Raw genomic sequence first — 17937 nt, 5'->3', positions numbered from 1 at the left:
AAGTCACTCTCTCTTTCTGCATGATTTTTGAAATACGGCTGCATTCAGACTCCAACCTCAAGATCATTTGTTTAGAAAAAAACAAAAAGAAATGGAATGAATGGTAACTAGTGGGATTAGAGTATTGCATTACAGCATACTTATTTGTTTCTACTGTAAGATATTCGAGAGAGACTTGCCAGCAGGATTAATGCATGAAGGGGGATTTCTTCAACATCAGTAAAAACGTGAGAATTTACACTGAAAATCAAGTTTAATCCTAATCAAAATGCGTAAATACACCATCCTCGCTCTCCCTCCTGCTCCCTGAGAACTCCCATAATCCCCCTGGGCTGAAACCCGCAGTGTGTTTTTCACTTAAGCAACATGGATCCCGGCCATAGTGGATCAAATGGATCCTGATTCTGTGTCGGGGAATCTGTACGTTCTGCTCTGTAAACAGCGCGGAAAAACATGTATTTCTCTGAAGAAAATAAACTCTGCACACTGGGTTTGGTGTTGAGCTTGCTTCACTTGCATATACATGAATGTACGCATGCACATACACATGAATATATACATGAAAATACACTTTCACATCAATACATACACATGAATGTACACATACACATGAATATATACATGAAAATACAGATACACTTTCACATCAATACACACATACAAGCACATCAGTACATACACATGAATATATACATCATGCACACATACTTTTAGGCATAATTTTCATATACACATGCACATATACAGACACATGCAAATGCCATGTGAACACAACAAGCTGTGTACAATATGTGTCCTCATGTAAAAACCTTGTAACTCCAATTTTACTGATTTTCTTGTCTTGGCTTCAGGTTTTTGCTCCTATGGATTGAAAAAATTCGACCAAACTTATGAAAAGCTGTTAAAAAAATCCCATTGGATAAATTCAAAAAATGCATGTTGGTCAACTGAAAACAAGGCGGTTTGTCTTTCATTCCTGAAAAGTTGATATTTTGGAGATACGAGGTTTTCACCCGACAGCGAAATGATGAGCTGAAAATGAAATGAAAACTGTGTTTAAAGAGAGATTTTTCAAGCATAGAGATGGAAGTAATGTGAAATTGATTCAATATTGATGGACACACAGCTCAGTCCAACACAATGTAAGACCTCTCTCTCTTTCTCTCTCTCCCTCTCGCTCTGTCTCTTTCTCTCTCTCTGTCGCTGTCTCGCTCTCTGTGTCTCTCTGTTGCTCTCTCGCTCTGTCTCTCTATTTCTCTGTCGCCCTGTCTCTCTCTCTGTCTCTCTTTGTTGCTCTGTCTGTCTCTCTCGCTCTGTATCTCTCTCTGTCTCTCCCTCTGTTGCTCTGTCTCTCTCTCTGTTGCTCTGTATCTCTCTCTGTCTCTCTCTCTGTTGCTCTGTCTCTCCCTCTGTTGCTCTGTATCTCTCTCTGTTGCTCTGTCTCTCTCTCTGTTGCTCTGTCTCTCCCTCTGTTGCTCTGTATCTCTCTCTGTTGCTCTGTCTCTCTCTCTGTTGCTCTGTCTCTCTCTGTTGCTCTGTCTCTCTCTCTGTTGCTCTGTCTCTCTCTCTCTGTTGCTCTGTATCTCTCTGTCTCTCCCTCTCTGTTGCTGTCTCTCTCTCCCTGTTGCTCTGTATCTCTCTCTCTGTCTCTCTCTCTCTGTTGCTGTCTCTCTGTCTCTCCCTCTCTGTCGCTCTGTCTCTCTGTGTCGCTCTCTCTCTCTCTCTGTTGCTCTGTCTCTTTCTCTGTCGCTCTGTCTCTCTCTCTGTTGCTCTGTATCTCTCTTTGTGTCTCTCCCTCTTTGTCGCTCTGTCTCTCTCTCTTTTGCTCTGTCTCTCTCTGTGTCTCTCCCTCTCTGTCTCACTCCGTTTCTCTCTCTCTCTCATATAATAACTTGAATATAATATAAATGTAATATAGCTTGAATAAAATCATTGAGGTTATCACACTAAAGATAGATAGATTAATAATAATAATAATATAAGATGCAGATGGACTCTGCCCCTTTCTGGTCTCTCTCTCTCTCTTTCCATCTCTCTGTCTTTCTCTCATATAATAACTTGGATATAATATAACTTTAATATAGCTTGAATAAAATAATCACACTAAAGTCAGACACTTTGGGCGCATTTTCTGAGCATTGTATTCAGACTCCTGCTGGACTTCGGCTCAATGCCCAAGAGGAATTATTGGGAAAAATCACATGGTAGGATCCTGAGCCATGTGACGATGTTATATCACACAGGTAGAATCTCTCTCTCTCTCTCACACACACACACACACACACACACACACACATTGGAAGTATGCGAGCAGTGGTGAGACTGTTACAGTCGAGGGTAAATGTTTGAGCTGCTTGTTATTGCTTTCAGATCCCTGGCTTACATCCCAGCCAACACACAGGAGTTCATCTGAGAGGAGAACACACACACACACACACACACACACACACACACACACACAGCCTGTCATGTTTCCACTAAGGCAAATTAGCCCGTCGTACAGGTAGATTTCCCATGAGCACACGCTGGCGATCGGGCGATAACGGTGAAACTGCGGGTCTTTGAAGAGCCTGAAAAAGTCTTCAATTAAATTATCTGTGTTTAAGGCCTCCAGTCTGGTCTGGAGAACATTTTCTTGAACATTGTCTTTTTTTTTTTTTTTTTTTTACATCTTGTCTCAGTCTTGGCCATTAGTGGATACTGAGTCGACTTTTTTCTTTCCTATCTAAAAAAATACAAAAATATGGATATTTGTATTTTCTTGAACATTCGTGCTTGAGTTTCTTGCTGTATGGTCCTCAGACTTCTGAGTTGATTAGTCTTTTCTTTTGCATTGATTAGTTGGATGTTGAAGGGTCTACACCTCTGTTGATCCATAATAGACTTTTGGAAAGACATGCACACTGTTTATTGCCTATTTTGGCCTTAAATACGACTTGATCTTGAAATTGGCTTGGACTCGACTAAGGTGTTCTTGATTAAAGGCCAAAAAAAACCCGGAAAAAGTATTAAAATGTCACAAATACAATTAGTAGCCTACAGATCTTAATTTGTTGAATGAAATTAGGCAGTGGCATTGACAGGTTCTTTACATTTACTAATGTTTAGTCAAAGCAGAGTTGGAAAGCAAAGCAAACACAATGAGGCAGAAGATGTGAATGGGACCGGCAGTAGTGTCAGTTTTATTTTCTTATGTTGTATCACATTACTTCCATTTGATCACAGCAGATTTGACCTGCATGTTTGTCCAGTCTTAATACAGATTAATACAGAACAGTGTTAATGTAATGTGCCAAACGTTTTGTTTTCACATGCTTTAATCCCACTACTGTAATTGGAGAGCGGTTTGTATGTTTGTGTGTCCCACTATGGAGGAGAGGAGACAAGGAGAGGAGGAGACGAGGAGAGGAGAGGAGAGGAGGAGACATGCAGAGAAGGAGAGGAGAGGACAGGAGAGGAAAGAGGAGAGGAGACAAGGAGAGGAGAGAGGAGACAAGGAGAGGAGAGGAGAAGAGGAGACAAGGAGAGGAGAGGAGAGGAAAGGAGGAGAGGAGAGGAGAGAGGAGAGGAGAGGAGGAGAGGAGAGGAGACAAGGGGAGGAGAGGAGGAGGTTATAAATTCTAGTCAACATAATTGGGTTAGTCCTGAAGCTATACATTTCCAAGTGTCCTTTTTCTTATACTGCGCATTTATATTTTTATGTCTTTTACAGCTTTTTGTGTCTTTATTGTGGTTGTTAAATTGGTCTTTAATTCGATTCCATGTAGCATTGAAAAGTTCTTTAAAAAGTCTTGAATTTGGCTTTCTGAACCCAGCAGAGCGGCTGAATAAATACAGCTTATATTTAAGATTTTAGCTCGACAGCACAGAACCGTCAAAACTGCAGAAGTGGTATTTGAGCGTTTTCACTTTTTTTTTTAGCTCACAAACCTCCGTGGGAGTTCAAGACGAAGTTCACCTCCAGAACCAGCCGGACCGGGGATCCGCCGTCTCCTCTGGCATTTAGGATTTTTCTCCCCAGCACTCCACATTAACACCAGCAGACAGGGGAAATTACTTCGGATAACATTAGATCCAGAACACAGGATGAAAAATATCACCTGGGTCAGATTTCTCTTGTTCAAAAGTCAGACATACAATATTTAGACAAGGATTTCATAATAAAAAGTAAGGAATAAGTGCTGAATAAATGCGGTTCCCCATGGCTGACGATTCATGTTCTATTGAGGAAGAACACCAAAACATAAATAATCAGCTCAAAGGAAACGTCACTTTAGGGAGCGATCACACCTACAGTTTGATTTCTTTGGTCTGAACCAGAGTGGGGGAAAAGTTCACTTTGTTGTGCTTTTGTATTCAATCATTTAGGTTCAAACTGTCCAATTACAAGTGCAACTACGGCAGCTGAGAAGGCCATTCTTTGCGTTCTCTTCGAAGAATTTTCTGAGCCTGATGAAATCGGTTTAAATACGTGTTTAATACTACAAAATACGCTCGATGTGACAGTCACTGCCCTTGCCGTCCAGAATAGCAGAGAACATTTCAGGATGACAAGGCAAACAGTTCAGGTGAAGGATAATCCACTTCTTACCTTCGAGACTGTGTTACGATCTATAAGAGCTAATTATTATTTTATTATGAGTATTAGGCCTATCATTATTGCTGATCGCTGTTGTTGTGATATGATATTGTAATATGTACCGTTATATATTTAGAGGAGTAGAGTGGAGTAGAAAGGTTTATGAAAGTCTCACTCCATAATGGTTCATACAATAGCAAAACATGTCTTCTAATTAGTTCAGTTGTTGCAGACACCAAGCTGCAGTGGATGCATTTGTAAAGGACTTCTGTTGGATCCATTGTGCGCACTGCCTTTTTAATACGGTGGGGTTTATATACAGGTCGCTGCTGATTGGCTAACACCTCTGACACACCCACCAAACGAGAGACAACATACCTCAAAGGAAACATGATGTTCAACCCGGAAACCGTAGCAAAACGGTGCACACCTTTTCAGATTGAACGTGTAAACAAAAGTCACATGACTCACAAGCAGCTTGTTTATTGGACAGAGTTTGAACCTGTCGTCCTGCCAGGTTAGAGACTAGACTTCCTGTAACTGTACCTCAGCATGATGGACTTGTCTGTCTCTTCTTCTGTGGTGTTCACACCAGTTAAGAACACATGAAGAAATAGCTGAATATGAGCATCAGTCCAGACTTCATTTTGTTCTGCTAGGCTTTCCAAGCATCCGTCTCCTTCTACCCATAATCCCTTGTGTTTCGGGGTGGTTTCCTGTAGTCGGTTGGATTATGTAACGAACCGCACCTCAGTTCTCTTGTTAGAGGACTGAGACTCTCGGTGCCGTTATCTGGTGCCACCAGAGTTCAAAGGTCATCGTTCTCACCTGGACAAACCAACTGAATTGAAGGAGGAAACGCTGCAGAGTTCAGATAAACCTGTCAGAACATGCTTGGTGTGAACGCACCCTTACATAAAGCGGAATCACACTCAATATCTAGGCAAATATGAGAAACTGAAGATACTGCCTGCTTGCTTTTGCACTTGATATCAGATCTGCTGCCTTCAGGAAAGCCTAATTTCCATTTGTGTGAACATGAGCAACTTTCGCCCCACAGCCAAAAAAAAAACCCCCAGAAAGCTTGAACCTGTGATGTCAGTAAGACATAAAATATAGAGCTGCTCCATAGATAATGAATGGGAGACTTTTGATACGCAAATGAGCTTCATTCTATTGTGGAAGGAGACATTTCCGTACTGTAAGTTCAGAAAACTCCCTCAGGCCGCGCCGCTTTGCCAGTTCACTCTCAGCAGAGCAGCTCCAGAAACAACAGCTTTGATAAAATCGCTGCTTTAAAAAAAAAAAAAATTAAAAAAAAAACCTACTTCCCTCTTTCCTTGCTGGAGGGGCTGAAAAATAATAATCTGATTGTCCTTGACTGCCGGAATAGCAGATGAAGCGTTTCAGCCCAAAATGAGATCTCTTAAATTGGAACATGATAAAAATGGCCGCTATTACAGTAAACCTCAATTTGGAATATTATTGAAGTTACCAGCTGTCGTTTGCTTATAAAACAGTGACATTTTAGACAGAAACCAAAGGATGCTCTCTTCATAAACAGTTAAATTGAGTGTCATTCCCCTTTATTGACGCTTTCCAGGCTCTGACATAAGATACTGCGTCTTCACACGTCAGTCCTGGTGTTATATCACTGCTTTTTCAGACATAATTACTTACATTTCTATTTCCAGCCTTGAGCCTTTTAGTGTTGCATATCATGCCGTTAACACAGTGGTTCCCAAACTGGGGTCCGGGGGACTTCCAGCGGTCCTGGAAAAAGGGGGAAAAAAGGGTCCCCGGCAAAGTTAAGTCTTATTTTGTCAGACTGACTATCAAACCTTTCCTGGAGAAATAAAGGCATAACAGATAATCGTATTGATCTCTCGGGATAGCAGAGTGAAATTAAACTTTAATGCATCCGACTCGAATTACAGCTTAAGTGACTGTAAATCCGCAGAAGGAAATCGCCCGAGCGGAGAGGAATATTAGAGCCGGCGTCCGGACGTGGTCCAGCGCCTGTGGGGGGGGGGGGGGGGGGGGTACGAGAGGCAGAACTGGGGGGGACGTTTCACATGACGGATGGTTTTGCTTACCAGGAATCAGATGCTGTGATTTACAGGGGGAAATCTGATCTGCGAGGGTGTGGCTGCACGGGGGGTCAATTGCTGCAGGATTTTTGAAGTATTATGTCATTGGGTGAGCGGTACAGTTTCAGGACTTTACGCGGATACTGTTCGGGGGTTGTTTTGCTCCTGTACAGGTCGAGAGGAAAAGATTATATTCTGCATCTGAGCAAGGCATTTCATCTTGTATTCAGTATGAAAAATCTTCATTTCTAGACAGGCAACATCTTTAGTGTTTTTTAAATCTCGTCTTCTTAAAGATCAGAAAGCTTTTATCAATGTTTGATATGTTTCGCTGTGTTTTATTATCCCACTTTTGACAGTCTATATTTTTGGGTAACTTTATTCCCCGCTGTTTCATGATCTCTGCTTGTTTTTCTTTTGTTTTTAATTGTTGTTTTTTAATTCTTTTTGTTAAGCACTTTGTAAATTTGTTAAGAAAAGTGCTATATAAATAAAGTTTTATTATTAGTATTTATTATTATTTATTGACACAGAAAGATGTCAAGAAAAGAGGGACGCAGTGTAAAGGCACACATGGACTGCAGTCGTGCAAAGAAAATAAAAAGGACTAAAGGAGAGAAATAGAAATTTGTTATTCCTCCAAATTAAGACAAAAGCCTGAAATATTTCTTGTACTTCTTGCACTTCACACAATGCGCTGTGCAGAGAACAAGGTTTTAGGACCCGCAATGCGATTCGCACTGACGCAAACGTTCAGTAGATCCGGGCCAAGATCTTTTGTCAAGACTTTAGAAATCTTTTGAAGTCATTAAAGCACAAGTCAAAGTCAAGTCCCAAGTCAGCAGAACCCAAGTCAAGTCAAGTCTCAAGTCTTCTCTTCATGCATCAAGTCAAGTCTCAACTCTGACTCGAGTCACAGTCATGTGACACGAGTCCCCACCTCTGCTTATTGCAGGTTTAAACTTTCTGGTATTCACTTTACTGTCCAATGGGGCAAACTTCACCTTCTGAAACTCCACGCAGGTTAAAACAAATGCAAAGGATAGCGTGCAAATACTGTTTGGCTCAGGTGTGATGTCTTCATGCTGAAATCCAAATTGTTGCTCACATCTCTTTTTTTTTTGGTTCATATCTATTCAAGGATGGAACTTATATCCAATACTACTAATAGAAGACAATGTGAGAGTGTGATGTGTTTGAGGGAGGAGAGAGGAACGTGAAGTATTTCTTAAAGAGATGATTTTTACTGAGTTGACTCGTTCAAGTGTTGTCCAGCCTCTCCAACAGACTTCAGACTCAACAGAGTCTCTAAAACAGAGAAAACAGAGAACAGAATTAGCAATGAGTACAACTCCCTAAGACCATCTTTTTCTTATTTAAAATTCAAACTGTTGAGAAAAGACTCGGCCTGGAGTTTTGGCAAAACCTCTCCAGCAATCTCTGTCTTCTTTGTGATTTCTCTCAGCCAGAGTCATGTTATTGTATTTTTTTAAACCGTAGGCTCTATTTTACCGGTCAAGTTGAGCCTGATTAAAAGACATTCTCATGACCTGGGGTTGTATATGCAAACAGCGGGAGGGTTACATACATTCACAAACACATGTGGGAGCTGCAGTCCAACCCCAGTCTTCCAGTGGTTGTCAGTGGAGCAGGTGGGGGTTCAACACGGCAGTTCGTGAAATAGTCACAAAAATTGTATCTATTGATTCATGTACATGGACACGATTTTGCCAATTTTTTTCGTGAAATGAACACAACCTAAAAAAACCTGCCTCCACCATGACCTGAATTAGGTTCCTCCGCCACGAATTTGAAAACATAAGTTTCGGCAAATAAAACTACTTGTGTTACGGTTATGGTTAGGCAACTAAAACAACTTGGTTAAGGTTAGAGAAATGATTTGGTCATGGTTAAATAAGAAAAAAACGTTTGTTAAAAATATAAATGTGGCTTACGGTTGAAATGTACTTTGACCACACTGGGAATCAAACCCCGGTCGTCGGCAGCGAAGGGAAACGTATACACCCATCCTCCACCCTGACTGGCCACCGTTTTATTTCAATGTCACACTACTTCCTGAGTCCCGACTGACAGAAAAAAAAAAACGTATTGCAGGCACGAAAGATACTTCCAATTGAAATGCATTAGTTTGAAAGTCGTGGTGAGTGTCACGAAAAAAATTGAAAAATTGTGTCCATGTACACAAATCAATATTAAGATTAAATTTTGTGACTATTTCATGAACTGCCGTGAGACCGGGTTGGGGGGTTGAGTGCCTTGCTCTAGGGTGCTGGGCAGTGTGCATCCAGTCTACTTCAGTGTAATATGTTACCATATCATCATGCTTACATATATCCCACTGAGAAATAATGGTAATGTGTGATCGGGTGCGCATAAAAAAAAAAGAAAAAATGTTGAGTTCATTAAATACCTGCAGCGATCCCACCGCAGCAGAAACGATAAGTGCGTCTCCCCATTAAGAGAGACACTGTGTAGACACTAATAATTATTTCTATTACACAAGAGAGAAACAGGACCGCAGCATAAACATGAAACTGTATTGCAAAGGCACAGTTCACCATGGAAACGTTTAACTACTGAAAGCAGCCTCTCTAATCTTTAAAGTAAATCGTTAAGAACACACTCATACATCGATACAACGAACACACGATAAAGAAATCGCACAGAAAGCTCACGCTGCTCGACATAATTTAAAAGGCAATATAGAGGTGGAGTGAAATGTCCATGCGGGTGCAGGGTGGGTCTACAAATCGTAGAAAATAATTTGTTCGGGTGGGTGGCGGGTGGATGACTTATGCGTACATGCGGATTCGGATGGCGTCAGAGCCGATCCGCGCATCACTAGTGTGCATATTGAGTTTTGCAAAGTGATAATGCAGTTGGTTATGCAGGGTTTGGAAGTGTAGGCTACATTAACTGGTACTGAATTAATTAACTAGATCGTTTTCACTACAGGATCATGGATACACATTGATTTGATTTATTTATTTTAATGTGCAATGTAAAAACACCCACAAGGTTGCTCTGCTGCGTCACATTGCCTCTGGTACAATGAGGTATTTATTTTAATTATTTTTAAACAGATTGTACTCGTTTTTTTACACAGTTCTATGGAGTTTTTTTTTTTACCTGTTTTAGGGCTGTGTAGCCGTGCATAGAGGGGAAAAAATAGACCAGGGTGGGAAACTCTGGAAGAGCGAGTCCAGCTGGCTCTGTGCTACTGCTGAGTACCAAGATGCATCATACAAACATTTAGCATTTCATACATTCCCCACTGAAAAACATAATAGAAACAAATGAATCCTGGGGGATACAGGTTCATATTTTCATATATATTTGAGAATGTAGCCGTCGCTAGCTAGTAGCTTACTAACTAGTAAGCTACTAGCTATATGAACCAATATGAACTTTATTGGTCAAAAATGCTGCTGTAACAGTTTTAACTGGAACTAACAAGAAAGCTCACATCACTTATGTTTTACTAGTGTCTCTGCACTGGCAACCAGTCAGTTTCAGAGTAGATTTTAATTCTCTTCTTCATTTTAAATCTGTCTATGCTCTTTCCCCTCAGTATATAAATGACATGCTGCCAAAATAGCATGTTGATACTAGATCCTAATCTCTCAGCTCTTCCTAAAACAGGGCAAAGACTTTTGATGATGCTGCCTTTAGCTAGAACATTTTCCCTTTTGATCTGAGGACCGCTTCATCTGTGAGATTTCCCTTCTTCAAGTCTTGCTTTTACCTCAATGCATTTCTTTTAAATCTTGCTCTTTGATCTTTTTTCCTTTCATTCGTTTTTTTTTCGGTTACAGTATGTGCCTTGGAGTTTTGAGTGAATTGAAGCGTCTCCTTAAATACCGATCAAGTCGGCTGTTTGTCTTTCTTTATATTGTTGTGTCTCCATGTGCTAACATGTTAACGCTGCTCAGCCAAACTGCCTTGGACACCAAAATTATGACAAATGTCTCATGACAACACTGATTTTAACGTTCAAAAACAAGTCTCCTGTAGGTTGCATTCCTTGGGATCCGATTTTGCAAAAACAGATCCATGTAGTTCAGATCAGAATTGAACAGAACGTGACTCCATGCTGCTTTTTTGCTGTTCACACTGACTAGAAAACATCAGATCTGAGTCACATGGGAGGGAAATTAGAATTGGGGAAACTTACAGCTGCAGTGTGAACGAAGCATCGGAGACAAGATTTCTGCGAAAGATAAAAAAGGTCACATGATGAAGGAGAGAAATGTGGCATTATAAATGTATATGCAATGTAATGTATATATAAATATTCATTATAAATGCACGAGGAGGAAAGAGGAGTGTATCCAGCACATCCAGAGGGAGATGAAGGGATCGATGAGCTGTTCTTGGATGACATGCAGGAACTTTCTTGGAAAACCGCTTCATGATTTAATGGGATTAGATAATAAAGCATAAGGGACTCATGGGTTGTAAATGGTTTGACTTCGGCCTCAAGATTACTTCTCACCTTATAAACACCACTATATGGGTTTTTAATGGATGTTTTAGGCATTAGGCTGACACTCTTATCCGGAGTGATTTAAAATGAGTGCAACAGTAAAATGAGCTTAACTTTACAAGCAACCAATAAATAGTAAGGAGTTCAAGGAGTCACAGTAGAAAATAAATAAGGGTTAAGGAGAGAAAACTTCAGATGAGAGAATTTTAGTACTGGAAGTCAATGTGAGAGCGTGATGTGCTTGAGGGAGGAGAGAGAAACGTGAAGTATTTCTTGAAGAGGTGATTTTTACCACGATTATGAGTTGAGACGTTCAAGTGTCTCCAACAGACTTCAGACTCACCAGAGAGTCTAAAACAGAGAGAACACAGAACAGAATTAGCAATGAGTACAACTCCCTAAGACCGTCTTTTTCTTTTTTTAAAAATTCAAACTGTGTTGAGAAAAGTTTTGCCAAAACCTCTCCAGCAATCTCTGTCTTCTTTGTGATTCCTCCCAGTCAGAGTCATGTTATTGTATTTTTTAAACCTTAGGCTCTATTTAACCGGTCAAGTTGACTTAGCCTGATTAAAAGACATTCTCATGACCTGGGGTTGTATATGCAAACAGCGGGAGGGTTACATACATTCACAAACACATGTGGGAGCTGCAGTCCAACCCCAGTCTTCCAGTGTTTGCCACAGGAGCAGTTGGGGTTAGTGCCTTGCTCAAGGGTGCTGGGCAGTCGGTGCTACAGGAAGAGAGACTGTTACTTCTTACTATGCTTCCACACTGCGTGCAACACCATCAACAAGTCTCCAGAAGTGCTGAGAGACCAGGGAAACTCAGCAGATGTGTTGACGGTCAACAACAAGCTTGTCAGCTGAGAAAAGCTGGCAGGTTTTTTTCATGGTCACCGGCCGTTAACAGCCAATCTTCCTTGTGTCCCTGTTTGTTTTGATTTCATTTAGTTTCATGAACAATAGTTCTGCCTGTCAAGCGCGAAATGGACGAGAAGTTCATTCCAGGCGTTCAAAGTTTCCCAGTTCTCTTCAGGAATAAACGTCTCAAAACGAAGCTTGGAGAATGGCTGCATCCATCGTTGGAGTTGATGGTAAGCTCCGAAGTCATTTTATTGACTTTTTTCTGTTTATTATTTTTTTTTAAATGCTACCTAATTTAGCATTTAAATTAAAATTAGGATTTGCTACATATGTTAACTAATTAAAACGATGTCACGTTAAGAAAGGCAATACCAAAGCAGTAAAAAATACCTGATTTGATGATTTTTCTAGGTTAAAACTTTGTAGCTGCAATCGCAGCCTCTGGCCCCGCCCACAATCTGTCAGAATAGAGCAACATTTCAACCAAGTGGCTTGCAGTGTGAACACTCTGTTGCTCATTGACTTTTCCCACCCAAAATTCAAAGCAGAGGCCGACCAGCCACACAGCACTGCAGGGAATTTACGTTTCACATCTGAGGCATTTAGCTCCGACTCTTTATCCGGAGCGATTTGCAAGGAGAGCAGCAGCAGAATAAACTTGACCTCCTGCTCTCCATCCACACCTCATCCTGTCTGGTTAAAAGCCTATCAATCCACTAAGTGCTCCGCCAGCGTAAACCAGAGGCAACACCACTCCACAGAAAACAGACCATTTGTAGTAATTTGATTTGCAGTCACATCTCTGACATTGTCTGCTTCAAAACATAACGTCTTCTGCCAGGATTGACAAGTCATGCTCTTCATGTTTGTTTGAGAAGTATTCAGCGTTTCCCTTCCAATGTTCTTCTCATCAGTGTAAAGAAAAGCCTCTGAAACAGCATTTAGAGCATCATGGGACACTAAAACTCTCCACTGAAACCCAAAAAAACAACAATAATAAGAACAAGAAGAAGAAAAAGAAGAATAATAATCAATATTCATCCATACTTCTGGAATCCGATCACTACGCCTCATTGGAATCAATTCAGGTTAAGGGGCTTCCCATAGACAACCACTGTAGTATTGATCAATCCAATAAAAAATATGTAATCAATCAACCTGCATCATATCAGAGGTGGGTGACCCTGACTGAAGCAGATCTGACACAAAAAACAATTACGTAAAAGTTCCTTAAAAATAGATAGATTTATGGAATATACCATAAATTTACAGGTACATTTCCTTTAATTCTGAATCATAATGCACTGTAAATTTACTGTAGATAAGTATAAACATGTAAAAAACATGTATAAACATGTAGAAATGTGGATGCTAAAAATACACAACACACCTTTAAAATGCAGACAAAGGTCATGTTAGACAGAATCCTTTTTAATAAAAAAAACCCCAACTTTCAACTTTCTCGTTAATTAGCCATTTTAGCAGCAGAATGGCTATCTATCTATCTATGTATCTATCTATCTATCCATCCATGATATTGTGTCACTGATGGCCTGTTCTTGTATCTCCATGGCTACCAGTTGGCTGACATAATATCTTTTTCCTTCCTATGGATTGTTTTTTAGATCCTTGGGTCTCGTTACATGACAAGCGGAGGGTGACTCACCTCGTCTTTGCCGTCACCATTTCCTGCAATTTTGACGACAACAACGACAGAGCAGGTTGTCTTTTCCTTCTCCAACACAGCTGCAGATTCCAGAGGGATCAGTCGAGCTCTTCTTGGCGGCAGCGGTAAAACACTGTATTGTCCTGTGTCTGGTTGCTTTATTTGATTAATTATGGGAAAGGGAAGGCCTATAGAGGCTGAAAACTATTCCGTATTTCACAAGAAAAAAGCAAAAGTTTGAGAAAAATCTGAATAAAATAGACACGATAATAAATTTGTATAGTAGAAATGTTTTTTTTTCCGTATCACATAAATCATCTCGCAGCCCCCCCCCCCAAAATTATCCCACAACCCCCTGGCACTATGAAACAAAACCCCTTAATTTTATCCCTGAAATGTCCTTAATTTTTCTTAACATAAACATTAATTACCCATTAAAAAATAACATCGTTTTAAAAAAGAAAAGGTTAGTATCATGGTTTTTAAGGGATTTATTCATGGGTTGATTTGTGGAGACACAAGTAATTAAGGGATTTTTCATGCCTTTTGTGCAGGTTTACAGGATATTAAGTGGAAATTAATGGAAAAGTTCCTGTCTCCCTGAATTTTACGTTAAATTAGACAGTAAGCAGTCAAACATTAAGGGGGAGTTTACGGAGGTTTTGATGGGATCTCCTCCATTAATAACTCCCTTAATTCATTTTAAGGGGATTTTGCATGAATTAAGGGGTGAATTCATGTAAATGTAAGGGTGTTTTAAGGGATTACTGGTTTGTGATCATGACAGCACTGATGGAATGTGTAATAAGCTTTTGGATTGGGCAACTTCTCAGTGAATGATGAGGAAACAGAGGACAAACTGATTTATTTTATTTTTTTTAAAACTCATAAAGAAACACAGCGGGGAAAAGGGTCTTCCAAGGCTGCCTGAAGATAAATCAGAACATAAAGATAAAAATTCCTCTCTCTCTCTCTCTCTCTCTCTCTAAATTGTCGGTCACTTTGGTGGAATAAAAGTTGCAGAAAGCCTCCGGAGAGTTTCTCTTCCACCTCCGCCTCATCACTCTGTCGTGACAGTGGTTTTGTCACATCTGTTTCTCGCTGCAGCAGTTTTCAGCTCCACCGGAACATAAGCATTTCGGATCGGTTGTTTCAGTTTTGACTTTCAACATATACTGTATATTTGCATCTGTTCTTTTGGGAGCGGGATGGTTTGAGTTTAGAGTACAGCCTTTGGTTCTATTGTCCTATTGTTCGGTTTGTTCCTGCGTGAGCTTTCACATCTGGCAGGCGCCAAATTTTCTCGTTCCGTTCGTTCCCTGATGTAAAGAGCGCTGAAAAGTGACGTACGTTTTCTGCCCGAAAAAGGGATTGTGGTTCCATCGGCTTGTCAGACGGATGGGAAAATGAACCGGCTGTAACATGATGTAACGCCTCTAACTGCGTCCGACGCCAACGCTGACTATTCTGCTTAACATCTCTGGATTCAATATGGATTTCTTTATTTGTTACGCAAGGCGGGCGTGGGACAGTTTGGAAGCTGCAATGAAAAAAATGTAAAAAAAAAAAAGAAAAAAGAAAAATCGCTTGCATTAAGACTATCAGTTCCAGCATAGAGAGATGGCTCCTGTGACTCAACCTAGCAAATATCTTTAAAAAAAAAATAGATCAAGTTGATAACACATATAATAAATTATCCTCTTCATTTTTGAGGTGAAAAATAAAAAGCAACCGGACATCCAGGATCCTGAAATAACGACAACACAACAACACAAAGCAAAGTATCTGCTTTTGTTGTGTTCTAACAGCCAAAGGTTTAGTTGTCATATCAACAAATAATCATCAAAAGCATCATTTGTGTGAGCCAGGCTCGATCCTTGCTCCTCAGATCTGCAAGATGAGCACAAGTGGATCGATAGTTTAGTTTTAGTCGTTAGTGCTAGAATATAGAAACAAATGACTAATTTGGGTAAATGTGATAAAACAAAAGGTACAAGGTTTCAAAAACTATCACAAAGCAAAGAAAGAAACATCTAACACATAAATAAATCAAGATGATTAGCCAGCCTCCAGCCTCTGTACTGCAACATAACTGAAATGACAACAGAACTCAATGGTGGAAAGTATTACGCAATTTCAGTCAGGAATTATTTCATTTATAAGAAGTTAACACAATTAGAGAATGTAGAAGAATGACTGTTCTGATCATAGTTTCTCTGTTATCTCTCTACCTACAATACAGACAGTCATGGGATTCTGGATAAAATCATATCTATCAATAAAAATGTGCTCAGATTTGGGTCAGAGGCAAAATCTCATCAAATGGGGGTCCGTGGCCCTAATGTGGACTAAACTAGGGGTCCTTGATATGAAAAAGGTAGAGAATCACTGGTCTAAGTGACTGGAGTATAAACATGTCACCTTCTATGCTATTGCCCTTCTCTCAGATCTATGCTGTATGCTGCTGTCATTCCAGTCTCTGTGTTTACCTTCATCCCTCCTCCACCCCATCGCAACCAGTGTCCAGGCTCCAGAGGAATTCTCCAGGGGGACGTCCTAATTCCTACGTCTATCCCGGCCGTACTCCTAACTTCACGAATGGGACGAGTTCCTCCATGGAGCTTACGCCAAAGTTTCCATCTTCCATCATGTCATGAATAAAGTTTTTCATTCGAGCATTCATCCTAGTCTCTCCTGACTGAAGTAGTAATAATCATTCATTCAGTGCCATTTAATGGGAGTATTTGTGTCGTGTTTTAGCCTGTGATATCAAAACCAAACTGGAAAAGGGTTGTGGTGCATGATGGGATAGATTAGGAGGACTGAATGTAATCTTTCTTACGCCATTCTATACATTTTGCCATTTTAACCTTTATTTATTGAGGGAAGATTTGCTGAGCAATAAGTCTTTTAGATCTGTTTCCCCAAACAAATATTCCCTGGATAAATATAGATGATTACATTAAGTATCTGAATCCTGAAGCCTGTGAGTAAATAAGCTCCCTGCTGTTGATTGCAGGTTTTCGCTCTTTCACTCCAGGAGGCGAAACCTCATCACTGTGACAAATCAGCTGCGTTGACCTCGTCCAGCTTTGAACATCAAAACAGATTAGGAATATCAAATGAGCGACCGGAGCCTCCGCCGCTGTGTTTTCACCTCCTTTCAAGAAGTTTTTGACTTGCAAAGTCTGATCTCACCTTCAAAGAGCGAGCGGCCCCCTCGCTGCGTGTCACCTTGACTCACGCATGTTGATGAGCAGCTCAGCCTGTGGAGAACTATGCTAATGTCATGTAAAAAATGTTCAGGTGTTGTATAAGTGGAAGCATTATGCAGTTTGATGAAAATAATAATCCGGAACATGAGGACAAACAACAAGGGCCGGTTTTAAGAAGGTTCCAGACGGTTTGGGCCCACAATCTGAACTGGACTTTCTACTTTAAAATTGGGCTAAATAGAGAAAAAGAGGCAACAAAAACTTGGATTATTGAGGTTTTACTGCAGTGAAACAGCACGGGAATAACAAGAATCTGCTGTACATCCATAGCCTTGATGCAAGTAATATTTTAACTCAATACATAAAAAAAACACCAAATAATGTATGAAACCCATTTTTGGATTAAAGATGCGGAAATCCAATATTTTCTGTCGATATTATGTGATGTATACTGAATACAAATTTCAGTTTTCATGCCAAAAATTCCCAACAATTCTGAATATTCAGTGTTTCCCCCAGAATTTGCTTCTTGTCAGGGTGGAAAAGCTTCTGAACAGCATTTAAACATTCATGGGACACTAAAACTCTCCATTGAATCCCAGACTAATGAAACTCTTATGTGGATTAGCAGCTGTTTAAAGCAGGCTGAGGCAGGTTTTACACCCCTGAAGGTATATTGGCTACCGAAGTGCCCATGAGCCACACACTGAACCCCAAATCCCCCCCAGTGACACTGATCCTCATGATGCTGCAATCAGACTTTTCTAAAGAAATGCATACAGTGTGTGTAGGGAAATGTGTGTGTTGTGTGTCAGGGTTAGGATGAGCAGAAAGGACAAATTGCATTTGCCTTGTGTAAACTGACATAATGAAATGAATGTACATTTGACAAAGAAGCATTGCAATGTGCTTATGCATAGCCACTGAGGATAAAAATGTCTCACTGAATTGTTTTGAAGGGCAAAAATTTAACTTTTTATCATAATTATTTGGTTTGTGCAGTCCTGAAACAAATTG

The sequence above is a fragment of the Centroberyx affinis genome, unplaced genomic scaffold, assembly GCF_046629955.1.
Source record: "Centroberyx affinis isolate AG114_WGS23_722 - 3 ecotype Tasmania unplaced genomic scaffold, CSIRO-AGI_Caff_v1 ptg000314l_1, whole genome shotgun sequence".
Taxonomy (NCBI): domain Eukaryota; kingdom Metazoa; phylum Chordata; class Actinopteri; order Beryciformes; family Berycidae; genus Centroberyx; species Centroberyx affinis.
This window is presented reverse-complemented; position numbering follows the sequence as displayed.